Raw genomic sequence first — 20,823 nt, forward strand, 5'->3', positions numbered from 1 at the left:
GGAACATGCCAGGAGAGTGCAAGCTGTCAGTGAGGCAGCTCCAACACACCCTGTATTCTATTAGAAAAAAAACCCTCACACCAAAATACCACAGTCCCAAGACAGCTGTGAATTTACCAGCAAGTGAATCCGGGGGGAGTTCAACACACTCCCAGGACACACAGTGATCTAATATATGTATTTGATAGCAGAGCAGACAATGACAGTTGTTTACATGCTATTTCAAAAACAAAGGGCTAAGGGAGATACTTGGAAATTTATTTCAATTTGATCTAGAGAGTAGGTTTTCAGGATTGGGGTTTTTTCCTCCTCCTTGTTGCTATGCAAGTTTCTGTAATAAATGCATCTTTGACCAATGGCCCAACAGTCCACAAAGCCTATTTTCAGCTTTATTCAGAGCTGCCACATGAAAACACCAACCTTGTTTTGGTGATGCTGAGGGGTAAGCTCAGCAGAGGTGGTTTGGAACTGATGGCATTCTCCTATGGGATAACATCCTCTGCCAACAAGGCTCCCACAAACACATGGCAAAATGCTCAGCTGAGACAAAGCACCTCATGCTGGGAAGGAGCTCTGGAATCATCAGGAGTGATCTGGAGTCCCACAGCCTCCAGCCAGAGCTCAAAGCCCCAAACCCACCCGTCATGGGCCCCTGAGCCACACAAGGCCCCAGCACATCCAGCAGCACCCAGCAAGGATGAAGGACCAGGGGCTCCATGGCACAGAGCTCTGGGTGCCCAGCCCCAGGGGAACACACCTGTGAGCACACCTGGCCGTGCTGGGGCTGCCAGGGGTGCCCAGCCCCAGGGGAACACACCTGTGAGCACACCTGGCCGTGCTGGGGCTGTCAGGGGCTCCATGGCACAGAGCTCTGGGTGCCCAGGCCCGAGGGAACACACCTGTGAGCACACCTGGCTGTGCTGGGGCTGCCAGGGGTGCCCAGTTCTGAGGGAACACACCTGGGGAGCACACCTGGCCGTGCTGGGGCTGCCAGGGTTGCCCAGCCCCAAGGGAACACACCTGGGGAGCACACCTGGCCTGGTGAGCACACCTGGCCTGGTGTGCTGTGTGCTGGCGCTCAGGAGGCAGCCGAGCTGGCACTACATGCTGTCCCCCCTGCATTGCTCCTGCCAGAGGGAAGGGAGTCTCTGCCAGTGCTGCCCCAGGGACTGGTGCAGACAGCTCTGGGGAGCTGAGGGCAGGCTGCACACGGGATGCCAGGGCAGCAGCATGCAGAAGAGCAGCGTGGTCCCAGCTTGCTCAGCTTAGGTGAAGGGACCTGAAGACTCTTCTCCTGGCAGGTGACACTGAAGCAGCCTCCTCCACTGCTGCGTGTCACAACCAGGTGTCCTGGAGCAAAAGCAAAGGTTTCGGGTTTGCTTTGCACAGGAAGGATGGGGGAAACCACCCACCAACAAACCAACTGAACACAGGAAGCCTCCATTGTCCCATATATATTATTACTGACATCTTGGTTATTCAGGAACCAAATCCTTTTCCCTCCTACACCCTTGGGATAGCCCAGAACAAGGTTTAGGTGCTACATCTGCACTTAACATGCAATTGCTATAAGAGCAAAAATTTATGAAGAATCTAGATGATTCTTTACAGTAAAAATAGAGCATACAAGGAGAAACAGGAATCTTCAAAACCATGGACAACTCAAAAGAAAAAATTTAGAGAAATCAAGTCCTGAAAGGAAGACAGTTTTGCTCAATTAATAAAACATTGCTGATGCAGTTTCAAGGAAGCCAAAGCACCAGAACTGATATATGCAACTGGAAATAACCATCCTCCGTATTCCCTTAAGTTTCCATAAAAGGCCATCAGACATCTGGCAGAGAGGCAAGCTTAGAAAGAAATAAATTGGCAGAGATGTGTGCAGCCCTTCGCAACGTGTTTCATTCAGCCAGCTTCAGGAGAAGCAAAATCTTAAATGAAATACACAGATACTTTACTACTGCTTTTAAAACAGATGTACTTTAAATCTGACATTTATATTCATTTGGAAACCTAACTATCAAGCAATACTGAAACAGTGATTTTTAGATGTCTGGAATGCCAACATAGCCAGATATTAATTTGAGTATATAAATCTTAGGGGTTGTGTTTGGGTCCCAGTTACAGAAAAGAGCCTGTTGTTATATTGATCCATTCACAGTTGTAAGGTCCTTGGGCTTCTACACATAAAAATTTGATGTACAGTCAGTATTTCTGATTTCAGTCAGAATACACCTTACAATAGTACACGAGGGCTCAATCCTTTTGTTACAGTGGAAAAACAAGCGAAAGTTCCAAACACGGTATGTTTTGAAAGAGAATGTTTTCCTATTCCCCCACCCCTCAGACAAAAATGTGTTTTATAGTATAAAATGGAATTTTAGCAGCTTTCATGAAAGAAGAAAATAAAGAGCAAACACATGAGATGAAACAAAAAATACATTCCAAACTGATTTGTGCAACATTATATTAATTCATATGAGGTTAGTACACTGATGGCAGTTCTGGAATTCCAGAAACACTGCACTGAGCACTCACGGGCAGCAGCACAGCACTCCTGTGGAGGACACCTGTCCAGTACTGCCCAGGAGCAGGGTGGGCAGCACCCCGAAAGCACAGCTACCTCACCCTGGAAAGAGTCAAGCAGAGAAAGCAGCTGTCAATGCCCAGCCCCTCTAGCTGACGGGCTACGGGCACAGGGCTTCCCTCCCTGTGGGGAGAGGCAGGAGCGAAGCTCACTGCTGTCCCCGAGCCATCCTCCTTCTCCCACTTCTGAATTTCAGCCGCCCCTGGAAGCTAGAGAGGAGAAAGGCCCCAGCTGTGTGTCTAGGCAGGTGTGTGACGCCCCCCAGCCCCACTGCTCCTCAGTGCCCCTTTGTGCCCGCGCAGGGCAGGGGCAGCTCCTTGGTGGGACGCGCTCTGCTCCCTCCAGGGGCCCTCTGCAGCACCAGCCAGCCCTGGATGAGGACTGAGGGCTGCAAACACAGCAGCCAACAGGCTCGGTGACACCTCCCACAGGTGCTCCATGTGACCTGAAATGGGGTGAACAGGGTGGCAGCAGCTGGGGTCTCTGCTCACTCTGCAGGTCCCCACTGCAGGCTCTCAGGGACGTGTCCAGGGGCTGGAGCATCCCCGAGGATGCAGACCTGCAGCCTCCTGCTCAGACCCTTCCCTATCCCTCCCTGTACTCAGGCTTCCTTCACCAGGCAACAAAAAAGTATCATTTCTGTGAATATAAACTCTTCAGGGTTTCACTTTGCCTTTTTTGCCATTAACTTCAAAGTAAAAGTCAACTCTCCTGTGGGTGCGTTTCCACAGGAAATCCTGCCCCTTGTTCACTCTTATCCTTAAAGAGAACCATTTCCTTTGGCTTGAAAGCAAACTGCCTGTAGCCCTGTGCCACAGTGAATGCTGTTTAACACTAAATATAGACTCTGAAGGAAGGAAACATCAGGCAGACAACAGCAGCGAGGAGTGTCAGCGTGCAGTGTTGGATGAACACAGCCAACACAAAACCTGCAGAATAACCAACAGTGAGATCACAGCTTCTCTTGAGTTTGAGGAAAAAAACATCCATCGTTGCTGAAAATAAATTTTAAAATATCTAAAGCAACAAAAGCATGCACAGATCAGAAAGACACCCTGCCAGCACTCCAGCCTCACAGGATCCTGACTGCTCCTCCTCATGTTAAAATGCTCAAGTGAATGCAACCATTATGTTTTTCGGCAGGTGGAATTTGCTCAGCTCTGAAAGCCTAGACGTTGTTTTACTTTGGAAGGTGTCCCCACACTGCACAGAACCCAGCATACCCTACCTGGTGCCCCTTCTCTACTGACTGCCCCAGCCCCACAGCTCCTCAGCCCAGCCACTCACAGCTTTCCCTGGGAAAGTGAAACCTTATCTGTAACACCCCAAACACATCCTCAGGAGTTTGTGAGCCCAACCCCACGTGAGAACCTGTGACACAAACATCTAATTCCAGTTCTGTCTTCAAACCATCGTGCTGTTCCCACACAACGCACCAGTGAGCAGCAGTGTAACCCAGACTGGGAGCTGCTGCACCCCTTTGATTGTTTCCACTCACACATCTGTTCCTGCCCCTACAGACAGCTACTCTACATTTATCCCTCTTGTCACATTAAGTGTTGATACGTACTTATCCAATTTCCATTTGTCTCCCAATCAAGCTCCTCCAAGCCCGTCACACTCAGCAGGACAGTACATTCCACAAGGATCATTTCCCACAGCATCACTGTGGATGTGACAGCCCAGAGGTGCTGTGACCACCCCCAGAGGGGAGCACCGAAGCTCTCATGGCTCTCAGGGCACACACAGTCCCAGCTCCACCTGAATAAAGGTTTGCTTCTAATTTGCATTTACAGTTGTGAACGGATTAATCGATTAATTAAGTTACTGTCAAACCAGTCTGATCAGTGGTAAGTGATACCGAAGGTATTTAATATCTAAACCTTCCTGGCTGCAAAGGGGCTGCTGAAAACCAAAGTGGTAGTTGTTGCCACAAGTCTTTCACAAAGAGAAAAGCTGTCACAGCAAGCTTTGGAAGAGCTGCTGGGCTTCCATCACTTCCTATCTGCATTTCCTGCAAAATTTTCCAGGCTTTAGGCAAGAGGCTTTTTGTTTGAAACTAACTGAAAACAGGGACAGATATTAACAAAGGGTAATAATGTGTGTTATTTTCACAACTTTCAATGAGCTGAAGCATTCCTGCCTTACAGCTAACCTCAAGCTTAGGTGTGGCAGAATTAGGCCCAAACCACCTTTCTGCAGATTTTCACCGAACACTGGTGAAGAGGAAGGACCACATCAGGCAGCAAGTGAAGAGTGCAGAAATGAGAGCACATTTTCAGAGTACACCTGCTGAAGGTAACCAAGTGCCTGCCAAGCAGATCACCCAGGAACTGAGGCTCCTGCCATGCAGCCCCTCCCAGGCATTTACTGGAGTATAGCCTGTGTCGTCAGCTCCTGCATCTGCATTGACTGCCTCAGCACTCAAAACTTGTGCTTTGTGTTTGTGATTTAGACCTTTTTAGATTATTTTTTAAAGAAAACGTCAATGGCCAGGTGAGTACCTCAGATACCATTCCTATGAAAAATGTGACTTCTCACAATTTCTCTCTCTGTGGCTATACAAACTTGAAAACATGAGTCAAGCACTCTTTAAGGTACAACAACCAAATGAGTAAGATGAGTAAGACCTCAAATATCCTGATTTCAGTTCTGCTGCCACAGTTTTAGTACCAGGCTGGGGGTTGGCAGCTCCACAATGCTGCCCCTGATCATCCCATGACAAGGACAGAAACACCTCAAACTCCAGCCCCAGGTGTAAGAAGAAAACTCTATTCACTGCATGAGCAGTGATCTGACAGGCTGCACAGCTCCAACCAGCTCCAAAGGACGCAGGTGCTGAAAAATTACTTTTCAAAGTGTCCTTTTTGTAAAAAAAAAAAAGCAGATTTATTTGCCATGCTTTATAAAACATCTTTTATATCTGTGCTTGATATTCAGCAGCACTAGTTTTACACAAGCAAAGGGTAAAGCAGGGCAGTGAGCAGGACAAACAAGAATAAATTGCAGAAGTTCCATACATACTGGCAGAAATGTGAAGCACCACTGTGGTTGGGACAACAAAGCTTCACTGCTTAGGCAGAGGGTGAGCGAGTTTTGCCGCCCAACTTAGAGCCCCAGGGCACCTGTCCTCCAAGGCTCCTGTGATCTGCTCCCCATCTGATGGCACCTCCATCCCCCTTCAGTGTGACTCAGGTTCTCATGTTGCATTTCACAGGTAAACACCTGGCAGCTCGCTCCTGTTTGCATCTTCCATCGGAGCTTTCCCTCCAGCACAAGCTACCTCAGCGCCCCCGTCCCTGTGACACCCCGAATTACAGCAAGGAGGGGTGCCAGCCCCGCAGTGGTACCCAGGGTGCCAGGCACTACACCCAGCACAGGCACTGCAGCCTAGGCCCCAGTTTATTCTTTAACTATAAACACATATAGGTGGTTTTTATAGATGCAAATATATGTTAAAATGATACTAGCTGTGAAGACTGTAAGAGTACAGGGAGCTCAGCAGGCTAGAAACCAGCACAGAAGGCTGTTGTTCGAGCACACAGGCTGTTCAACTCCTCAAATTTTTACAGTGTCCCCCTCAAAGTTTTGTAGATTTCCACATGGCTTTGTCCAGCAATAGAGCAAAAACACCTCCTGGCAAATTCAGTGTGAGAGCAATCAAGACAGGAAGCTTTGGCCAAAAACAAATAAACAAACCAAGCAACCAGAAGTCAGTTTCCCACTACTGACACAAAATGTCTTGGCAAGGCTGAGGAAGCCATGGGGCTTTACATGAAGTCAGGGAGCTTATCCTCCAAATAACGGAATGTGAACTAAATGAAGAGACGTGACAAGGAGCAAAGGACCTGTGACAGACTGAATCGGGCAGGCCAGACAGATGTGACACAGAAGGTGGGGAAAGCCTTTTACAGTAACCAGGTGCAAAGCAACAACCTGAGCAAGTCAGGCAGCAGGACTGGGCAGAGGATTAGCGAGGTCATGACTGAGCCTGAACTTGAGGAGCCAGAAAAACACTGTCTGCACTGGGGTTGGGAGAACCACTCCTGTGGGACTACTGAAGAGATTCTTCAGCTCATGGGGAAGTTGCTGCTGGCAGAAAGCTTCACAGATAATAAGAGCAGAACAAAAATGACAAGGCTTAGCAATATACAAACCCACAGGTAAAGGAACAAAAAAATATATATATACATGGAAAAAAGCAAGTGTTTTCCCCCAACTCATTAAAAAGCACTTTGCTCTTCTACACCCATCCACAAAATTAATCACAAGACACAGCCAGGAACAGAGACTTCCAGTTTAGAAGTTACATCTCTGGAATGTTTTTCATCATTTGTCACCATGTCTTGCTCAGATAAGAGACAAGACTGCAGCAAGAGAATTGATGCATACGTTTCCCCAGAACTGTTCAACTCTTCCCAGCCTAGTGTACATACACAGTCTGGCACACTGGACTTGAATAAGCACCTGCTTGAAAATTAAAATGCCAGTCAAGCACTGCAAGAGCATGCACTCTGGCACCTGCTTATCAGAAGGAAAAGTGTTTCAGAGAAAATCACTCCCTTTTGTTACCCAACATTCACCATCCACTGCTGCTGACAAGACAGACTTTGGCGGGAACAGAGGGAAGACATCCTCAACTGAAAACCTTAACTTTCCATCTCCAACCCCCCCCAGTAATCAGAAGAAAGGGTGAGTCTGCCACAGGGATGGGCCCCGGGAGGGGAGGTGACTCCACGCTGGTGGGCAGTTTGCACTCCCCTGGAACATTCTGCAGCTGGCATGGTCACACTGCTACGGCTAAGGAGTCAGACAACCCTGTTCTATGTACGAGAAATTTAAAAAGCCAAGCACAAAATCCCATTTCCACAAACACGCTGTGTACACATTTATTCAACCAGGCTTGATCAAACACTGAAACCAAACGTGTGGCATCATGAAGTACCAGTGGAAACCCCCCAACAACCAGCCAGCAGTGACACTACTGCAGCCAAACTTCATTCCGTGTCCGTGGCTCCAGAAATCCAAAGCCACTATGGAAAATATTGTATATTTAAACCTAACTATTCAGAGATATCCTGTTTGCAGTGAGGTAACACCTCTATTTTTCTCTGTCACAAGGAAGTGCACTTCACCTAGTATCAACATTCCTCATGGTGCTGGAATGGCTCTTTTCCTGTTTAGGAAAATGGGCTTCAAGCTTCAATTAAACTCTGAGAAAAAGTAAGGATAACTTTATTGACTTTTTCTCCATGAATTTTTTTTCATATTTAAAACATCCCAATTGAGTTGTGGGTTACACTGGGGAAAGCCACCTTGAGTTTTCCTCTGATCACCTAAAAGAGATGAAACTGCAACAGACTCATCCCTGGCTACCAGGGCACGAGGATGCATTTCAGGACAATGCTGCAGATCTGGGGACACACTCACAAGGACAGCTGTACATGTTCTTACATGCTTTCTAGGAGAGCTCTGGAAACATATATTTATGCCAAAATATGTGAATTTTATTTAAAAAGCAAGGGTCCTTAAATTCCTTAAATTCAGGATTGAGAATTAGGATTATCAACACAATTGCCATTCCCTTGGGTTGGAAACTGCCCCACAGTCCTCAAGCTGGAGCTGCTGCCTCCCAACAGAGAGAGCCTACAGGCAGCATGAGAGGGAGACAGGAGGCTGCAGCTCAGGAACCACCACCCTCGAGCAACCCTGTGCATCAGACTCCCTACATTGTGATTTTTTTTCTGTGCGCCACACCTTTCTACATTGACAAACTGTTCTCCACCTCATGGCACCAACAAAATCTACAGCCCATTCCACAGGAAAAGAGTTATGGAAACTGTCAAAACCTACAGCAAATAATTCACCATCACATTAATTTAGTTTAAACAACAGCAACTCTTTCCATCCTTGAAACGGATTTCATTTTTCAGAGCAGCCCAGCACTAAAAACTTGGTCTCTCACCAATTCCAGCCCTCCTGGAAGAGCACAGCAGTTGATATTTGCCAACACACCCACAGCCACCCACCCCGGTGGCCCCACCACGGGTCACCAGTGTCCCACCACATGGGTCACCCCACACAGGTCACTGGTGTCACCCCACACAGGTCACAGCCTGGCTGCACCCAACATCCCCCCAAAGGCCCCTCTGACACACAGAGACAAGGAGGAGTTTTAATAGGTGACCTGAATGCTGACTTAAACTTCAGATCCACATGAGAAATGGAATTTCCTCCCTCAGAAAAGTTAAGACCTGTACTCGACTGCTGGAATAATTTGTTTATTCATAAAGCAAAGCACAAGTGAGGGCACTTCACTTGGTATTTTAAGAAAACAACTGAACAAGGGAAAATTCTCTTCCTGCCCTGTGCTTATAGCCTTTTTACATGCCCAACTGGATTTTGTTTCCCTCTTAAGTTTTCACACAGATATTTTCCCTAGTAACACAAAATTTACTCAACTGCAGTTACAGGTTAATAAAACTAACTGGAATTACTTATTAATACACTCTTAGTTAGTATCTGGTATGTACATGCTGTCGTATACCTGTTTTATATTACTACTCAAAACTAAAAAGGTTTGATACACTGGGATTAGTTACATCCATCCCCGTACATTGTCCAGCTTCAAAGGTCACCAGAGTCGCATCAAAACAGAAGCTTCAAGCTTCCTCCCAAATTCCACAGCAAAACATCAAGTTTTTTATACTTCTTTTTCTGGGGCTCAGGAGCTCAGTTTTCCACCTGAGCTGCCAGCACAGGTGTCCTCATGTGACAAGTACACTCAGTGTCAGCTCACCTGCTTTGCCACTTATTCTATTTTGAGAACAGATAGCTCAAAGTGGCAGGGCACAGCTTAATACATGCAGAATAGACCTACTTTTGTTTTCCACCATAACTGGCCTGTCAGAGATCCTTAAAGGCACACCAAATGTCTGAATCACGTTAAAACTCCAGAATTTTCCTCCCATTCTCCACTTTCCAGTCTTTAATTGACAAGAGGATATTAGCCACGGTGATCATTGCACAGTTCATTCAATTAGAGTGCCAACCACAGTAAATGATGAAGCTGCGAGCCCTCCTGAGGCTCAGCAGGGCTCTGGAGGCTGCAGCCTCCCTTGCTTTGGGTCTCCTCATCTCACGGGGGCCTGAAGCTGCCAGGGGCTGCTGCAGAGCCACCAGCCACAGCCCCCAGCCTGGAATCAGGGCATGTGACAAGAACTATGAGATCCTTGTGGAGCAAGGCGTTCCCCAGGGAGCAGTAACTTGGGCATTTGCAGCCTCTTCCGTACCGCAGTGTGCCAGCAGCCTGTCAGGGCCACCCTCACCCCAGAGCAGGGCTGATGAGCTCCTGACCCTGTCTCTGGTTTGTGCGGGGAGCTCCTGGCCCTGGCCCTGTCTCTGGTTTGTGCGGGGAGCTCCTGGCCCTGGCCCTGTCTCTGCTTCGTGCGGGGAGCTCCTGGCCCTGTCCCCGTCTCTGCTTCGTGTGGTGAGCTCCTGACCCTGTCTCTGGTCCGTGCGGGGAGCTCCTGGCCCTGGCCCTGGTCCGTGCGGGGAGCTCCTGGCCCTGGCCCTGGTTCGTGCGGGGAGCTCCTGGCCCTGGCCCTGGTTTGTGTCGGGAGCTCCTGGCCCTGGCCCTGGTCCGTGCGGGGAGCTCCTGGCCCTGGCCCTGGCCCGTGTCGGGAGCTCCTGGCCCTGGCCCTGGCCCGTGCGGGGAGCTCCTGGCCCTGGCCCTGGCCCGTGCGGGGAGCTCCTGGCCCTGGCCCTGGCCCGTGCGGGGAGCTCCTGGCCCTGGCCCTGGTTCGTGCGGGGAGCTCCTGGCCCTGGCCCTGTCCCTGGTTCGTGCGGGGAGCTCCTGGCCCTGGCCCTGGTCCGTGCGGGGGGCTCCTGGCCCTGGCCCTGGTCCGTGCGGGGGGCTCCTGGCCCTGGCCCTGGTCCGTGCGGGGGGCTCCTGGCCCTGGCCCGTGTCGGGAGCTCCTGACCCTGTCTCTGGTCCGTGCGGGGAGCTCCTGGCCCTGGCCCTGGTCCGTGCGGGGAGCTCCTGGCCCTGGCCCTGGTTTGTGTCGGGAGCTCCTGGCCCTGGCCCTGGTCCGTGCGGGGAGCTCCTGGCCCTGGCCCGTGTCGGGAGCTCCTGGCCCTGGCCCTGGCCCGTGCGGGGAGCTCCTGGCCCTGGCCCTGGCCCGTGCGGGGAGCTCCTGGCCCTGGCCCTGGCCCGTGCGGGGAGCTCCTGGCCCTGGCCCTGGCCCGTGCGGGGAGCTCCTGGCCCTGGCCCTGGCCCGTGCGGGGAGCTCCTGGCCCTGGCCCTGGCCCGTGCGGGGAGCTCCTGGCCCTGGCCCTGGCCCGTGCGGGGAGCTCCTGGCCCTGGCCCTGGTTCGTGCGGGGGGCTCCTGGCCCTGGCCCTGGTCCGTGTCGGGAGCTCCTGGCCCTGGCCCACAGCCAGGCCCCAGATGTGGGGCTGCAGCCAGGGCAGGGCTTTGAAGTGCCCCCGTTTGCAGTGGGACAGCTGAGCTCTGATCAGCATCTTTAGACACACCCTTCTGTGCAGCTTTGCAGCCAGAAAACGTTCAGGATGAAAACAACAGATTCACAGCCAAATCCCAGTTGGGGTTCCCCAGCATCGCTCAGACTGGGCTTCTCCCTGGCACCATCCCACACAGATGGGCTCTTAATGAAGTGACCCAGATTACACATGCTCAGCTTGGTTCTCCACTTCAGCTGTGGCTTTTAAGCTGTAATTACATTTACAGCCCAATGACAGGAGTGTACACGGGCAGATTCTCAAACCCCAGACGCAGCCATAGCACACCCATAACATTAACCAGAGTACTTGGCCACAGACTGGTAGCAATGGTGCTCAGGGCAGCCACTGGCTCTAACCAGGCTGGATTCCAGCTACAGGCTGCAAATTCACTGACCCCAAAGCAACACTGTGCCTCTACACACACCTGTATATCTATCTCTCTAGTTGCTAGGAGGAATTAAAGTCCTTGAGGTGCAAACTCTGGCTCTGACAGACTTCTGAGTCACACTTCTTGCTGTAATACCCAGACAACCCATGGTGCTGCTGGGATTTAATTACACGGTGGGGAGACAGCACAACCGTGCAGTTTACAAGGAATAGCAGCAGAAACAAGTGTGCACTAAAACTAGCACTGCCAATATCAAGGTGAAGATTTCACTGACTTTTAAAAGCCAAACAAGTTGACAAGGTCAAAAGTTAATTAAACCCATTATACTTCCAATTATCTGCCATTTCAGGTTGGATTACTATACAGCTATGAGCAAGAAGGGTCTAAGAGCATCAGTCCATATTTACAAAAGGAAATATTTTCATTTTTTAATTAAAAAACCCCCAGCTTCATTAGTACTTTGAAGGCATTCCCTAGAAAACTTGGATAATTTTGTATTACTTTTTTTTTTAATTCTTCATTTGCAGTTCTAACACAACCACATAACTAGAGACAAAACCACTTCACTCAGCCTGAAAATTCAGAGTCAAGGCCACTCAGGAAATACCTTCTAATTCCATCAGAGGTGATCCTGGAAGCAGCCCTAGGCTTCCAAAACAGAAGTGTATTGTTGAAGGCAAGTGCCTGCTATTCAGAGCTCTTCAGTGGGGCTGTTGAACACACCAAGTATTAACAGAAAGGAACAGCGAGAAAGAAAGGCATCATTGTTCCCACACTGACCAAATCTCGCCACTACTGTAAATACATTAGAACACTTAACAGCAGGACGCCTTTGTCTTCTGTACCTATGCAAACATCTCATTATGGTTTTACCTCCCTTTCAGAAGGCTCTCACATCCCAAAACATTCCTTCCTATCAATTTCTTGTTGACAAAACAAGAAAAAAATCCTGATTTCTTCCCCTTACTGCTGATAGGAGTGAGCCTGCTGAATCTTCTCTGAAGGAAACCACCAGGAGTGATGCACTCCAGCCTTTAAGACAGGTATTTAGCCCACTTGACTCAAACTCAAGGTAGACTGAACACTGCTGTTCAAAATCAACAAATTCTTTCCAAAACCACTGCTACCAAATGGTATAAAAGTGCAAAGACATAGTGTTTTTAACTGAAGTGTCATATCTTGTGTGACTTAGTGCATTAAACAGACATCTCCACTACAGGAAATAAAGTAAATATACTAATTAAAGAATTTTAAAGTATCAATAAAAATACTCAGGACTTGATCTTCAAGTCCACTTTGGAGCTTTTGAAGCATTTTAACCTGCACTTCAGCCTGTATTATCCAAGGTACATTATTTCCCACAGAGACACAACTACTTAGCACAGACCTCAACAGTGCCCAAGGCAAAGCTCGAACAGATGCTGAATGTCAGGCTTGCTGCTCCCAAGCAAACAGCTTTGCCAGGCTGCAGACCAGCAGGAGAGAGTGCAGTGAATTCCAGCTTGCTCCATCCAGGAAAACAGGGAAACGCAAGCCATGAAATATCCCCAGATACAGCTTCTGTTTTCCCTTAGAGAGCATAAACCCCCGAATACTTCCCCACTTACTTCACTAAAATTTTCTCAAAGTCCCAAATCCCACTCTCTGAGCTAGCACCAGGCAGCTCATCCCCACCTGTGCCCTGTATCTAAAGGAATTCTACAGGGAAAACAGGAAAATCTCTGCCTGAGCTTCCCAACTGTGAAAACACTAAACTTTTGAACTGGTTTGTCCGGGTGCTCACCAGATGACCACCTGCACACTGAGTGGAGCCACCCCGATGTCCCCCGGTGCTGCTGCCCAGGGTCCCACGAGAGCTGCCCGCCTGTCCTGGGGTGTGCAGCCCAGCCTGGGCTCCAGGGACACAGAGCAGCAGGCAGACACTGCACAGACCTCGCAGTGCAAAGCACTGCCAAATGCCAGCTGCTGCCAGATGAGCCCAGGCACCTCCTGGAGGAGGCCATTCCCTCCCACACTGCCCTCAGCTCTGTCCCAGCCTCTGGAACTGGCACTGCTGAACACCCTAGCCAGGGATGATTTATTTGTTCCCTGCTACGTGCAGCAGCATCTCCCTCACTCATCTTTTGTACAAGAGCAAGACATAAATGTAACAGAGGCAAATCTGGAGTTTATTGCTACATTGAGAGTCTGAGCTCAAGGTTAAAAAGTCTCCTCAGCCTTATTAACAGCAGAGAACCAGCCTTCCAATGCCAACACCCAGCCGGCAGCTCATGTCCCAACAGCTTCTGACCCTGCTATACACAAACCTGAGCTCCGCCCCAGCTAAAGCCAGCACCAAGCCTGATGTCCTGCACAACTGGCCAGAGCAGAGCCACTGCAGGGCTGCTGGGACCCAGTGCACCCAGAGCCTGGGGAGGCATGGTAGGCACTGGCAGGGCTGGCATCCAGTGCTCAAATTGAGAGTAGGTAAACCCTGAAAAGATTTTGCCTATGCTGGTTTGGCCCCTCCACCTTCCCAGCTGCTGCAGCTCAGTCAAGGAAGCTAAAAATACTTTACTTTCTAAAAATCCCTTTTCCATGTGAGGCGGAGCTGTGGTTACCACAGAGATGGCACCACGCAATCCCACAGATCCATCCACATCACCGTGGCTGCACGGAGCTCCCAAATAACCTCCTGATGAGGATGAGATCACAGCTGCAGCCAGGCTCACCCCCACAGCCAACACAGCTGCCAGAGCTGCCCCAGGAGGGGCTGGAGACCCTCACCCAGGACTGTCAGCCTGCCTGCCTGACAGCACCACCAGAGGGGAGGAGACTCCCTCTCTTCAGAGCAAACAACCACAGAAACCACTGCCTTATATTCCACAGTATTCCATAAAGCATCATTTGAGCACCAATTCATTCACACATGACCTTGCTTATGAACAATTAATCCTGATGGACGGGACAACTATTAAGAACTCATTCCATTTTCTATCTTGCCATCAAACAGCAATTCTTCAGAGCCACGAACACTGCAGGCACACAGGCCTCCTGACACTGCCAACAGGCTCCCACCAAATCCAACAAGCCATGGTGCTCCTCACGACGCAAAGCTGAGCCTGCTTTGAATCTTTCAGAGTCCAAGAAGAAAATGTCATTGGTATGTTTCGGAAAGATTTGTCCTATTTTAGTACAAGGGACTGAAAATTACAGTTCTATTGCTCTACTGATATGTGATCAGCAGGAAAAATGCTAAGAGAAAGGATGGTACAGTGTAAAAATGAGGACATGTACAAAAGAAGATACCTAGACAAAAAGAGAAAAAAAATATCCCTGCATAGAAGACCTACCAAAAATCATCCCAGATGAATACATTCTCTGCACAGCCTTGCAGGAAGCTTGATATTCCAGCCATCAGTAAGGGACATTAAAATACCAGGCAACAGGGTGGTTTTAAAATAAGAAACCACCAAATTTCCCAAAAAAATCCTTAGTATAAAAAGCAAACAAATACAAAGTCAAACCACCCTCCTCAAACCCATGGCCCTCAGCAGATGAGTGCTGGATATCCCAGGTCAGATCCCTCTACATGCCCTCACACAGCTGGTGACAGAGACACCCTCCATCCAAGCCCTGAATTTTAGAGGAGAAAGAATATTATCTCCATTTACTGGACCTGGTTTTAATAAACTCCTTGATTTCAAAAGACTCTTAATCAGTCCAGTTTTAAGGATGTACATCAGTAGCAAAGAGTGGCAATAATTTCAATTAATTTCTCCAGCTTAAAAAGCTTACGGTACATTTCCTCATCCAAAGGAAAAAGGGGGAAAATATGCAATCAATCACATTATGAATTTCTGAGAAGTCCAGATACATGAGATACTCCATGGACAGGAAAAAAAGTAGAAGTTTTCTCCTTGCTTTTAATAAGTCAGTATTGCCAAACACTGGAGCAACAGAGGAGGCTCCTCTGCTGAGCACAGGGCTGGGGTCCCTCTGCTCTGGAGCCAGACTGGGAGAGTTGGGGCTTAAAGGCTCTTCCAGTGCCTAAAGGGGCTCCAAGAGAGCTGCAGAGGGACAAGGCTCTGGAATGACAGGACAGTGGGAATGGCTCCCCAGTGCCAGAGGGTAGATTTAGGTTGGATATTTAGGAGAAATTCTTCCCTGGCAGGGTGGGCAGCCCTGGCACAGGGTGCCCAGAGCAGCTGGGGCTGCCCCTGGATCCCTGGCAGTGCCCCAGGCCAGGCTGGACACTGGGGCTGGAGCACCTGGGACAGTGGGAGGTGTCCCTGCCATGGCAGGGGTTGGAATGAGATGAGCTTTGAGGTCACTTCCATCCCAAGCCATCCTGTGACTCTGACTGAATACAAGGGTGCAAGTCAGTCTGACTCTGTAAAGCAGGGTCACACCTGCTAGCTGCTCCCCAGGATCTGTCCCCTGAGCACAGGAGAACAGCTAACACCCTCACACAGGGCACACCTGCAAGTGTCCTTCCTTGCCTTGGTTTCCCAATGGCTCCCACACTGCCCACAGGAACAGTGCCATCAATCCCAACAGGTAGAGAGCCAAGGCTGTCTTAACCTCAGCAGCCAGAACCAGTCATTAAATCCATACTTAATGGACATCTTCAAAATAATCTCACACATGACACCAACCAGCAGGAGTTTTCTGTAGATTCTAAAAATCCAGCAGCTCTGTTTCTGTGAGGTTCTCATTCTTGAATAATTTAAAACAGGCTGTCTCTCTCTCTGTCTCTTTCTCTCCTCCCCCCCGCCCATTTCTCATTCCTGTCAGTACATACAAACATTCTGCAATAGCTTTCAGAGTTCAAAAGGAACCACAACATCACAGCTGGCCTCTGATAAATTTCACCTACATTCCCATACACTGGCTGTAGAACTTTTAAATTAAATATTTCTATTCTCGGCAGATTAGATTGTTGAGAGAAAGCAGATGCCAGGAGAGCTGGAAGCATCATTAACCCCAAGGGCTCCTGCAATGCCTGGGAGTTAATTAGGTGAGATAAGAACGAAGATGATGCATAAAGCAACCCACAGACTCTGCTGCAAATCAAGGGAACACTAAAGAGCAAAGCCTGTCTGCTGGCACACCTGAAATGGAGCTTAGCTCCCAAACACATGAATAAAACATGCTGGCCAGGCATCTGAGAGACAGGCACGTCGGGAACACTGGGAACAGCCTGTAGGACAAGTGGAATCTGCTCTTCCCTTCACCAGCCCGGAGACAGCTTCTCAGTGGGAGCTTTCCCAGGGCTATGTGCTTGAAAGGAACACAGTCACCTGTCCAACACCCTCACCAGAGCCTCAGTAAAAGCTCTGGTCCCATCTCCTCCCTCACTGCCACAGAGATCTGCATCTTAAGGTGAAGCTCAGGCAGAGCTCCAGACAGCTGCACCCATGTTGTTTGTGCCACCTTGGTGGTTGTGCTTTGACCACATGTGATGCCAAGGGAAAATAAAAGGATCTACTTGCAGAGCACAGCCCTGATCCGTGTTTGCAAAGCTACACAGAGAAGGGAGAAGGCAGAGGAAGGCTGGAAGAGAAAAAAAGCAGCAATCGGGTCGTGTCCAAATTGAGCAGACAAAGACAAACTCTGAACGAAGGAGGCTGTCTCCTGCCCGGCAAAACTCTACTGCACAACGTGCACCCCAAACATACACCACTGGCCACAAAGCCTTCCCCTGGAACTTTGGCTCTGAGTAATTTCACTGCAGAATTCAACTCTTAAGATGCAGCATGTCCCACAGACAGCTGCTGCTGAAACCATTTTCCATAGAAGGATTTATCAGAATTTCAGCCCTTTGGCACAAAAGAACCTTTATGGAAGATGAAAAAAAAACCCAAAATGGCAGTTTTTATCCTGCTAGGTATCTCCCCGCACTGAAAACACTTGAAATACATTACAGAAGGAAAAAAATCTCCACTATAAGAGTTACTAAACACTGCACCCTGTCACTCAAAATCCAGCCTTATGGTTACTCTTTCCATCTCTGTTTTACCTAAGAGGCACATACATGTTTCTGTCATTACAGCCTTAACCTGAAGATACAGTGCCCTCAGTTTATATACATCCATGCACAATACCTGATGAAGGCAAACAAAATACAATAAAAATATTGCACTGGAGTGTAAAACTTGGTTTATCAATTTTCAGAAAGCTGTCCAAGGAGATGGCTCAGGAAAAACAATATTAAAATCCAGTAACACTTTCAGGCTGCTGTTAACTGCACTCTCAGCATTCGTGCTTGAGGATCAGCTGGAAATCCACATTATTTGCACTGTAACACAGAACATCATGAGAGAGGCTCCCAAGGAGCGTGGGAATGGAATGGCAAAGTCTGAAACACACATGACCAGTCCTTTACAGCCAGTGACGCAGCAACATCATTTTCACAATCACTTTTCCAGTAGTTACTACAATTTGAGAAGGAAAAGTCATTTCAGTCAGTATCTGAAAAAAAGCATATTAATCCTGAACACATAAAGGTCTCATCAAAACCGTAAAAGATTTGCTAAGCACAGTTATTAATAGTTTGCCTGTCTGCTTTGATTATATTTGACATAGTTTCCATATGGAAACTTAAGCTAAATTTCATCAAGGGCTTTACTTTGTTTAAAACATCAATCCATCTAATGTAATAAATATTTGCAGATATAGGAAAACATCACCTTTGTGGGTTATCCTTATACAGAAGGGTGAGAGAATTCACACACAGCTTCACTCCAATGCTTCCTACCTCCTTCCTGAATAATACACACCTTATCCTCCAACCCAATCCTCAGCTGTTTCACTTTGAATACAGCTATTTTGGCTTCACTGCCTGTATTTGTGGAAAATCTTGTTTGTTTTCTTTGCACCAAGAGGCTTGCAGGGTCAATGAAATTACTTGCATAGATAAACCCTATGAAATCTCCCATTAAAAAAATAAAATTATTGGAAGTAACATCTTCAAGCTAATCAGCCAAGTTAAACAACAACAACAAAAAAAATAATATAGCGCTGATAAACCAGAAAAAACAAATACTGCAGATACTAGTCCCATCATCTTTCCATTCCTGTCTACCCTTGTACATAATTACAGTTTTTGTGGGATATTTAATGAAAACCCACTAATTTATGCAAGGAATAGAAGCAGCCATGTCAAGGTCAAAACTTGGATAAATGATTTCACATCATTTTCATTAAGACTGTCATTCCAAGTTCACGTCCAACACTCCACGTACCAAGTTATGATGCTCTCAGGGACCAGCCAGGTAAGCACCTGGAGCCATGTCTGGAGACACCCCGGGCTGAGGCCAGGCCCTCACACACAGCCCTGGTACACAAGTGCCAGTGCCACGCAAGCACTCGCAGGGCTGTGCCTGGTGGCGCAGCTCAACGCTCCTGCCTTCACCCACTGCTGGGAACCCAACCAGGAACACGGAGCACCCGCATCACCCGCCTCTGGCCCAGGCTTGGGATACAGCCCTCTGTTCCACTGGGAGATTCAGCTGCTCTGAAACACTGAGACCAGGCTCAGCACGTGAGGAAAACCCACGAACTGAGAAGAGCCCTTCAACCTTTCTGCTCACGAAATATATAAAGATGTGACGGTTCCTCTCCCTGACAGGTAGGAAGGACTGACATCAGTACAAGAGAAACACATTGCTGCAACATACCAACTAATAAAAATCATTCTAAACGAAGAACACAGCAATTGTGCTTGGGATTTTTACCTTTAGCTATTCACCAGGTTTAAAAACTAGCAGAGTATTAAACTTGGTTTATCTTGAAAATAACATATTCTGTTTGACAAATTAAAAAAAGGTCTATTCTAGACATGCTAGTCCTAAACATTGTTGAACTACCAAAATTGAGAGTTACTTGGTAAAAATCCAGGAACTGGCATGTTTTCATTTCCCTGTTATCTGGAGCGCTCCAAAGGAGCGGCAGAGCTCTGGGCTCACACTCTGCTCACAGGCACAGCCACTCACAGAGGCTGCTCTCACAAACCCACTGCTGGGAATGTCTGTGCCGAGTTTAAAAAAAGAACAGCAACTTGAGAAAGAAACCCAAAAGAAAATCCAGTTCACAGATGGCAAGCACAGCTTCTTGTGGCTAGAGATTTCAGGAGGCCTTGCCAAGCAAGGATGGCAGACACATTTCAAAAAATATTCAATTAAACAAAATGAGGTAGAACAGAAATGGCACATTGCCTCGTTTTTTAAGGCCAAATCTGACGCTGCTGTGTTTGCAAAGAACACTCAAAGAAGTAAACAAGATGCAGTGATAAATTCCAGCGAAAGTCTGAAGCACTGCTCAATGAAAGCAGGCCAGTTTTGCTCCCTGCCTTGGTCTGTGCTCTGCAGTTTATCTGAGGAGCAAATGTCAGGCCGTCTGGAGAGTGGACACTTCAGAGAACTGTGCCCCTCAATTTTCAGCACCTGCAGGGCCAAAACCCCCCATCACAGCCATTTCCAGAGTCCCATGAGGAACACAGGCTTTTCCAGAACGGGTTCTTGCCATCCCTCACTTCCACAGCAAACCCAGCTGTGTGCTGATCTCCTCTGCAGGGTGTGCCCAGCACCGAGCAGCCTCTCCAGTACTGAGCTACCAACAGCACAGGAACTAACGGGGGAGACAATTAAATAACGAACCAATTAATGTGCCAGACAAACAACGTGCAGAGCACAGCCACTTCACTGATGGTGCAGCATTCCCTGAAGCAATCTCACCTCTATTCCTACTTACAATATTTAAGCAAACCCAGCATCTGATGAGAAGGACAGCAAAGCTGTAGAGCAGGCTGCACAAACCCAACCCACACCCCCAGCAACAGGCACCTCCAGCTCTGCTCACACAGCAGCCACTGCTTGTCAGGTGCCCCAGGCACTTAAATAATCTGTTAATGCATGTCCTTCGGCATTTGCTTTCTATATTTTCCACAAGGTAAGATACTTGCTGTACTCCAGGTTCTGTATCAGGTACTGAATTCTATGGAGGTTTTAAAAACAGTTTGTTTTCCCATATTGAGACCTTGTCTTCTGAGTACACACTATCATTTACAAGGCATTTATACTGCCAGTTGTACTTCGGGCTCTCCAGGCACCACAGCATTAATTAATCATAAATACTGCCTGAGCTCAGTTCACCTGTTGCTCCTGCCTGAGGTCCCTAACAGCCAGAACATCTTGCGATATACAAGATTCCTGTATATACATACAGAAGTATTTATGCAGCATGGCTTTAGACACGAAAACTTCCATTTTTATGCCCAGCCCCAGCTTTCGGGCAGGAGCGCCGAGCCAGGGGAGGCAGCTGTGTTTCGGGTCCGGGGCAGGGCAG

At 48.3% G+C, this 20,823-nt stretch overlaps 1 protein-coding gene across 4 annotated transcripts in view; it reads right to left on the reverse strand.

The window, feature by feature from the left end:
• The window catches only part of INPP5A (inositol polyphosphate-5-phosphatase A), a 184,372-nt gene that overhangs the window by 151,154 nt on the left and 12,395 nt on the right, over positions 1-20,823 (reverse strand). The window lies entirely within an intron of this gene.

The sequence above is a fragment of the Motacilla alba genome, chromosome 6, assembly GCF_015832195.1.
Source record: "Motacilla alba alba isolate MOTALB_02 chromosome 6, Motacilla_alba_V1.0_pri, whole genome shotgun sequence".
Classification (NCBI taxonomy): domain Eukaryota; kingdom Metazoa; phylum Chordata; class Aves; order Passeriformes; family Motacillidae; genus Motacilla; species Motacilla alba.